Raw genomic sequence first — 9,309 nt, 5'->3', positions numbered from 1 at the left:
GAAGAAAAATAACACTTGAGTATCCCCCACCTTTTATTTTTTCCTCATGTAACCATAGCAAAGGATCCTCGCCAGCCTGGGAGGTGGAGAATTCCTGCCGTGCTCCTGTTAAACCACTCCAGTTTGGAGCCTGTGGCTGGGATAACATCAGGGTTTGCTCGTGGGCAGAGAAGGGGCCGCGCTGGGCTGAGCCTGGGGAATGATTCCTGCTCCTGGTGCAGCCCATTGATGGGAGAACGGGAATTGCAGGAGAGCCCACGCAGGCAGCTGGCAGGACTGGAGCTTACTACGAGAGCAGCATATGCTGAGCTGAGTTACGAGCCCTTCAAATCACTACAAGAGCTTAAAATATTCCGGGATTTAATTACAAGCCTGTCTGTGCTTTAAACGCATGAATGTGAAATGCAGGCTTGGGCTGTGACGAGGGAAACCTTCTACACGCAGGCAAAAGGCTGGGAGGGAAAATCCTGACAGGGCAGAGGGTTGGGATGTGTGGAGCCACGGGAGCAGCCAGGATGTCACCGGGGGTGGGTGACACCGGCTGTGCTCTGTGGCAGGGCTGCTGAGCCAGACAGGGAATGGTCACACTGAGGGCGGGTGTAAATCATGGAATGCCAGCCTGGTTTGGGTTGGAAGCTTAAAGCCCATCCTATTTTACCCCCTGCCATGGCAGGGACACCTTCCACTATCCCAGGCTGTTCCAAGTCCTGTCCAGCCTGGCCTGGGACACTTCCAGGGATCCAGGGACAGCCACAGCCTATGCCAAGGCCTCACCATCCCCACAGGGAACAATTTTTTCCTAATCGCAATCCACTCCCTTCCATTCCCAAGGCATTCCCCTCATCCTGCCACCCCATACTCTTGTAAATCTAAAATGTCAAAGAATTTGTGGTGAACCCCTTCAAAAATGCTTTTGTTCCTGAAAAAAAATCCATATACTGAAAAGTCACCCCTTTTCTCTGTCACCTGTCCTGATCTCCTGTGGTGTTTGTCCCACAAGGGACAAAGGTTCATCCCTGACTAAACCGGATTTAAATCTTCCCCCAGGTTGAAAGCCTGGGGTATTGTGCCTCCAAAAATGAAGATGCACTTACAACAATGGGGTTATTAACTTAATGACAGGAAATTTGGGGATGGCAATTAAAGCCCTGGAAGGATCTCCATGTCCTGGATAGGGAAGGCTACTCATTCCCCAAGGTTCCCTGGCAGGCATCCCACTGGGAATTAGCACTGCAGCAACTGGGATATGAGATGGGGAACTTGCAGGGATATCCCACTGATTTTTAGGAGGTTATTATCCCTTTAATTAACACAGAGAAATCAAACACATCCTGTGGATTTTCCAAGCAAATGAACAAGAGTTTGGTAAAAGGCTTTGATCCACAAGCAGGGATGCAGGACTGGAGTGGATGATTGATCCTCAGGAGCCAGAGCATCCTCTGGCAAAATATTCCCACCCACAGAACTGAGGTTGGAAAAGCCCTCCAAGATCAATCCAGCATCGGACTTTGGGAAGAGATGAGGAGGAATTGCAGGAGTGGGGCTGTGTCCCTGCTGTGTCCCACCTGAATGTGGCACCTCTGGTGTCCCAAATCAAACCTGGTGGCACCGTGTGGCTGAGAAAACCCTGCGGGCAATCAGGGCCCTGCTGCAGACACGGGGCTAGAACAGGGATTTGGGGATGAAACAGGGATTTGGGGATGAAACAGGAATTTGGTGCTTTAATGGGGATTTGGGGCTGAAATAGGTTTTTGGAGCTGAAATAGGTTTTTGGGGTTGAAATAGAGATTTGAGGTTGAAATAGAGATTTGAGGTTGAAATAGAGATTTGGGGGTGAAAAAGGTTTTTGAGGCTGAAATGGATTTGAGGTTGAAACAGGGATTTGGGGATGAAACAGGAATATGGGGCTGTAACAGGAATATGGGGCTGTAACTGGAATTTGGGGCTGTAACCGGGATTTGGGGTTGAAACAGGAATTTGGAGATGAAACAGGGATTTAGGGTTGTACCAGGAATTTGGGGTTGAATCAGGGATTTGGGGCTGAAACAGGGATTTGGGGCTGAAACAAGGATTTAGGGCTGTACCCCCACGTCTTGCCCGTGGTCATGATTCCATGACTGTGGCCAGACGCTGGGCTCTGGTGCTGGATGTCAGCAGTGCTTCCAAAACACCAGGCCCTACCTAAGGAGGAGAGGCTCAGCCTGACTAACAACTGCTTTAATTAAATCCAGCAATATCATTAACCCGCTGGAGTTCATCAAATTAGTGTTGCAAATGAAAACTGCATTGGCCTCATTTTCAGGAGGCTGTTCCAAGAGGGAAAACAGCATTTTGCTCCTGAACAGGGTGTTTGGTTTGCTGATAACACAAACCTCTCCTTGCCCCCACTGGAGCTTTGGCTCCATTTAGTTCTCAACAAAATATTTGGTTTGGCCTTTCCTTGGGTTTTTTGGGGTGCCCATAGTGAAGGTGTTGACACCACGGGGAGAACGTGGAGAGAGAGGGGGGAATGGAGGACTTTAAAAAAGGACTTTGAGAGGAGGAGGAGGAGGAGGAGGAGGAGGAGGAGGAGGAAGTGTTGGGATCTTTCCTGAGCACATAAATCATTTGTGGAGCTCAGAATCAGCCAGCATCTGTGCAGGCTGGAGGGCTGCCAGTCACTTCCTTATCTCAGCTTTGCTCAGGGGTGACTCAGTACCAAGCTCCCGAGGTGCCCAGGGGGGTGTGCCCATGCCAAGGGCTCCAGGGCTGGGAGGGGGATTCCCACCTGCTGGAGAGGAAGGAAGAGCTCTGGGATCCCCCCTCCAGCACCCTGGCTCTCAGCCCAGGCCACTTTCCTCGCTGCACTCGGGGGAGAGGCTCTTTAATGAATAGTTCTGTACACAAGGTCTGTGTCCTGCTGGCACAGGGACAGGGGGATGTCCCTCTGCCCAGGCTTGTCACAGCTGACTGAAAGCTGGGCTTTTTCTGGGGAAAAATCTCCTTTTATCCATGGCTCATCCCCAAGCCCTGGGGTTTATACCCCCTGTGAGCAGCACGGATTTAAATCTTCCCCCAGGCTAAAAGCCTGGGGTATTGTGCCTCCACAAATGAAGATGCAGGGATGTGGTGAACTGGGATCCTGAGGATTTCTGAGGATGAAATGCCTGGATTGTCTTACACCCACCAGGCTGAGATGATGGGAGTTGCTCAGCTTTGATTCCACATCCCCTGTGGAAAGTTCACGGTGGTTTTGCAAGGCTGAGTGTAATGAAGGAGTCAAGGAATAAAAAACCCTTCAGGCGGAAAGGTCTCTAAAGGAGATGCTCCTCCATCTTTGGGCATTGCAGGGGCATCACTAAAACCAGGATCTGAGCTTCTCCTACGAATGGATGGAGGAGCCAACACTAACCTGGCTCCATCAGCAGCTCCTGGAGGGAATTCCGTGCTTTGGGGAGGGATGGGAATGGATCCCATGGATCCAGCCAGCCCCACATCGCTGGAACACAGAGGCCTGAACCCCAGGGATGGGGCAACCTCTGCCTTTGGGAATGCTTGGAACAGTTTCCAGGCTCATTTCTCCACCTCTGGCCTTGAGCAGCATCGTGGGGGCAGCTCCACCATCTCCTGAGGGCTGTTATCACCTCAGGCAGCACCCCCACATCTGCTCCAGGCACAGGGAGGGTTTAACTCCTGCAAAATCCTCCTGGAATTCCAGTTATTGCAGTTTTCTCCATCAGGAGCTGGTGCTGTGCTGCTCAAGGGCTCTGGATGTGGCACTGCCACCCCTGGGGGACATCCCGGTGTCACTCAGGGAGCTGCCACCCCAATAAGATGCAGCCCCTCGCTCTCCGTGGTGACCAGGAATTAAATCCCCAAAATTCACGCAGCCGGTGAATCCTCCACTGAGGAAATGGGGAATTCTCCAGGCTGGATTCACGGCGGCTTTGGGAAGGTCAGGGATGTGAGCCGGCTTGTCTGGAGCAGCCAGGAGCTCCAGGTGTGGCTGAGCTGGCACCGGGGCGGGGATAGCAGCGTGTGGATGGCAGCACCCAGGGGCTGCCTGTGCTCACTGCTCCCACCCTCCGGCGGGATCTCGGCCTTTCCCAGCTGGAAAAGCTCTGGAGAATGCCCCTGCTTTTCCTGGAGCTTTGTGGGTTGGCACCACGACCCTCTGGCCTGGGATTTGCCTCCTGGATGTTCCATCTGGTGCTGGGATCAGCTCTCTTGAGTCTCCTGGTCCCTGGAACACCCATGGAATGTGCCAGGCAGGGGGATGGGACAGCAGCAGCCAAGGATCCATCAGGAAGGACATTTCCCAGCTGAATCCCAGGCTCCCAGCAGGAGCCAGAGATCTCTGGGAGGTGTGGTGATGAATTCGCCCTCCCGGTGCCCTTTTGAGCCTGGGAGTTACTGCGAGCCTCAGATAAGGAACGGCACAGAGACATGAGCTGGCTTGTCCCACATCCCGCTGGAAAACTGGCAGGAGAACCAGGAACACAGCAAGGTTCTCTTCTTCTTGGAGCAGAAAATTCCAGAAAGCTGAACATTTAGCTATTTTAGTGTCTGAAATCAGCTTTTAGTTACTGTCAGCCCTCTCTGTCATCCTCATTTCCACAGGGGAAAGCTGTGGCAGGACCCTCCTCATTCCCAAGTGACATAATTCCAAAGCTGAATTCCCAGTTTCTTTTATTGGAAAAGATTTCTTGTCTGTCCCCTGCTGATTTTCACAAGGATGAAAATGTGGAGCAGTGCTGAGACCCTGAGCACTGAGCAGGGCAGGTGACCTCCACTGGCATCCCATTCCCACCAGGAATAACCCCTCAAACCTCTCCAGGAACACTGGATAATCCTCTCTTCCCATCATTATTTAGTAGCAGGAGGTCAGAAGAGATTCCTGTGCCAGATTTCCCCCCAGAATCCAGGTGAAAACTCTGGACTACTCCAATTAATTTGGAAAATGCAGCGGGATAAAAGCCGTGTAAGCACGGAGAGAACCAGACCTGGCTTCTGCAGGTATCTCTCTTGATGAGAGGTAATTATATCCTTCTAATTAATTGTTGGCTCATGGCAGTAAAGGTCTGACTTGCAGGGACAAGTCGGGAAGAGGGAAGAAGCCCTGGGATGGGAAGCAGCGACGTGGGAGGACGCAGCATTCTTTTCCCACGTCGAGGAGCTGCAGGACGTGTTAATTCAGCTCTGGAATTTCGCTCCCAACCTTTTATGGTGAAAAAATGGGGCTCTCCTTGGACTTTGCAAATACATGTTCCAGCTGAAACCCAAGCCGTGCGTGAGCTCCGGGCCGGCAGCCGAGCGCTTGGATGTGCTGAGCACGGGATATGCAAAAGTTTGGGAAGCTCAGCTCCGGGCTCCTGGAGGCTCCCAGAGTGTGAGCTGATGTCATGGTTTTATCTGAGGACAGCTTCTCGTGGCTCTGTTTTGTCTTCCCAGTGAAATGGCTGAGAGAAGGAATTAATTTTTAATGCATCCCACGAGAGTTTTGGAGGGACTGATTCTCACTCCTGCCACCAGGCTGTTCCTGAAAGCCCAGGAATCCTGGATCCAGCTGCTTTGTGGGGTTTGGAGGTGAAGGGATGGAGCAGCAACTTCCTGCAGGTTCCCTTCAACCCTGCTTGTACAACGCACATCCCACCGAGCTGGGAATAAAGTGAAGGCCTCGTTTTCTGCAGCCTCCCAATAATTCCTTAATTCATTAATTTGGTAAACAGCCGTGTAGGAAGAAGAGATTTCCAACCTTGGATCACTCCTGTGGAAACACCTGACAACAAAAGCAAAGTTAGAATGTGTTAGAAGACCAGTTAGGCTCTTCTGAGTCATTTAATTAGAGCGAGGAACTTTCCCTGCCTATGGAAATCTCGGGGTGGAAAGGGTGTGAAACCTGCTGCAACCAACGCTTGCCTAATTAGGCTCACTCAGAAGGGAGTCCAAGGCTGTGTGTGATCCAGGGATGTTCACACTTTTCCAGGGAAATCTGCTTTAGGAGCTGCTGGAGTGGGAGACGCTCTCACCGCGGTGTGGAAGCCCCAAATCGCCGAGCACCGCCACTGTCCATCTGTCCATGCTGGTGCTGTGTGAGCTCCAGCTCCTGGAAATGTCTCATTTTTCCACACACCACAGCAGCAGCAGCTCAAAGGAAGCAGAGAAAGGGAGCAAAGCTCTGCATTTCATCCCGCTGGCTGCAGGCAGAGCTGCTGAAAATCCAGGCCAGGGCCCCCATGACCCAGAAATGTCCTGTTTGACCCGGGGCTTGGTTGAAATCTCATTTTTGTGCAGCCTCCCTCTGAGAGCTCTGGAGAGCAGCTCCTCCCGAAGCCAATCCCTCGTCAGGGCCGTGCAGGAGCTGCCTCCACAATTTGAGTTAATTAGAAATCTGAGGATCTGGGAGCGAGGACTTGCTGGAGCAGCTTTTGCTTTTGCAGCGATTGGGAGTTTCCTAAAGTGGAACATTTGCTGTTCTTATTTTTCAGTTGCCCCATTCTCATGGATCTTGCATCTCCTAAATCCCAGAAAAATGATTCTCCCAGAGGATTTCTCCTCTCTGTATTTGCTTTTCAGGAGCTCCAGGCTCTGTCCAATCCTCACTTCTCTGGTTGTCTCTGCTTGGTGTTTTCCCCTCATGGATGCCCATGGCCATCCCGCTTTTCCCCCCTGAAATTCCTGAGGTTTTTCTGCAGCTCAGAGCTGGATTAATCCCAGCCTGGCACCCTCCAAGCTAAAGCTTCCAGCCCCACAAAGGGTGAAATGCAGCTCCGAACTCGTCCCCACAACTTTATGGTGGGAAATGTTGTGCCTGAGGGACAGAAAACAATAAAAATCAACGCCCGAGCGCGTGAAGTTTCAAATGGCTCCCAAAAAATTCCTGCAATGTTTCCAAGAGTCTGTGCTGCTGTTACTCATTCACACGGGCAGGAATTACAAATATGTGTGTGCAGCCAGGAAAGCTCTGGGTCACCGAATATTTGAGGCTCGGGGTGGAATGAAGGGGGCTGGGGAAGGAGAAACGCTCTGAACTTCCTTGGGATAACGAATCCACCTTGGTGGTGCCGCAGCCAAAACGTGACATTTCTCCTTCGCTGAGTTTTGTGCTCTTCAGCAATAATTCCGAGCTGCTTTGCCTTCAGGGAAGAGGGAGGAATTCAGAGGAATGGGTAAGGACATGCAGTCCTGACCTAATCCGGTGCACTTTTCCCTGGAAGCTGCTCCCAGAGCCTGCCTTTGGCCCCCAGCGCCCACTGGGATCGGCCAGAGCTGGGTGAGGAGCGGGGATTACACAATTTCCCTCCTTTCCAGACCAAAATGGGATGCAAGCAAAAGGATTTCAAAATTCCTTGTGAAATGAACTCCATCCTTTGACTAGAAATGTTCCAAGTTTACTCATTTCCTATCCATTTCAGAAACTACATTATAAAGAAATCTTGGAAATTAATATCTCATTATAAAGAGGTTAAACCTGAAAGTTGCAACCTTAGCAGAGAATTTCAACTCAGCAAGTTCCTAAATACCAAATTCCACTGAAATCCAAGAAGTTCTGCAAAACAAGCTCTGCCTTCAACATATCAATATTTCTGATGGAAAACCATCCTGTCAGAAATCTTTTTTGCTGCTCCAGGCTAGAATTCCCTAACAAACACTTTTCCTGTCTCCCCAGCAACTGGCACTGCTGATCCTGTGTGAGGAATTTCCATAATTAACCTGCAGGAACTGAGAAAGAAATCTCTTTGTCTGCAGGATATTCTCCAACAACATCTAGGAATCATTCCACTCTGAGCCAAAGCACAAGAAACTCAATGGGATTTCTCCATGAATTTCTATGGATCTTCAGGCCTAGTTCAGATCAGAGCTCAGAGCCAGATCGATGTAATGCAACTCAAATCCCAAAAGGGCTTTGGAAAAAAAAACCCCTCAAAACAATTCTTCCTTGTTGTTGAAATCCAATCCTGTGTTATCACCCAGATTAAGGACTCGCAGGCTTTGATCCCTGTGGATACGAGTCCTTCCCAAGATGTTTGTGCTGATTTTGTACCGGCCAGGAATGCACAACAGCAGCAGGAATTTAGACGAAATCCCGCAGTTCCAGCTCCGGGCTGGGGACGCGGAGTTTTGGCGTTCCTGCTCACTGGAGGCTGTTCCTGCCCCGCCATCCCAAGGCAGGGAATGTCCTTGAGCTCCGTGTGATTTCATGGATGGCAGAGCAGCCCCCACGTGCAATTTGTTCTTCCTGCGAGCACCAGCAAATCATAAATATGGAACAGCAGAGCTGGATCTGCACGAGATCGTTGAGCTGTGTTCATCCAGGGGTTCTCCTGCTTTGGATGCACTTATCCAAAAGGAATAATTCTGCTGCAGGGGAGGTTTGGTTTGTGGTGGTTCCCCAGCTGGTGGGAGAAGGTCAAACAGCCATAAGGAACAGCATGTCTGAACTTGACCCCTCACAAGAATCCCCTTGTCCCATCCCTGGAATGTCCCAGGCCAGGCTGGACAGGGCTTGGAGCAGCCTGGGATAGTGGGAGGTGTCCCTGCCATGGCAGGGGTGGAATGGGATGAGCTTTAAGGTCCTTTCCAATCCAAACCATTCTGGAATTCTCTAAGTGTCCCTCTCTGGGTCCTAGAAGATGTTTTCTATTCCCAAAACATGAAGCTTTTCCAGAGGCAGAATTCAGATCTATCTGAATAATCCACATGACTTTTGTGGCTTTTTCAGAGCCTCCTTGGCTGGGTGGTGGGATGGGAAAGGAGTGATCACCTCCAACATGTCCTCACTTCTCTGGTGCTGCTGTAGACTCCTGGAAAAATCATTTCTCCACCGTATCATCCCTCTGTAAAGGGGAGAGAACCTCCCACCTGCCATCCCTGTGTGAATAAATGCCTTGGGACAGCCCCTGGATACGGCCCAGGAGCTGCAGGCCCTGCAGGACAGATCCCAGAGCTGGCAGCAGAGATGGGATTCCACCCTGCCTGTGAGTAATGACACCACAGCCAGGATTTTAAACCACCTTGGCCTCTGTCTTAATATCGTGCCTTCATTAAGGGCTTTTGAAAACATTTTGGCTTCGGTAAAGCTTTGCCCTCAGCTCCTGAAACTTGGAAGAGCTGAGCTTTCGTTCTCATGCAAGGCTTAGCACCCAAGGACCTGTCAGTCAGGTGAGGGAGACTCACGGGTGTCTCGAGCTGATTTTATGGATTTATGCAGTTCTCTCCCAGAGCTGGAGTCACAGCCGGATTTCTAAATGCCAAAATAGAGATTATAAGAGTGTCAAGCTTCATTTTGTTTTCAGTTCACAGCTAATTAGCATTGATTTTCATGCCGTT

Source organism: Prinia subflava, chromosome 6, assembly GCF_021018805.1.
Source record: "Prinia subflava isolate CZ2003 ecotype Zambia chromosome 6, Cam_Psub_1.2, whole genome shotgun sequence".
Lineage (NCBI taxonomy): Eukaryota > Metazoa > Chordata > Aves > Passeriformes > Cisticolidae > Prinia > Prinia subflava.
The sequence above is the reverse complement of the archived record's forward strand: the minus strand, read 5'-3'. Positions refer to the sequence as shown.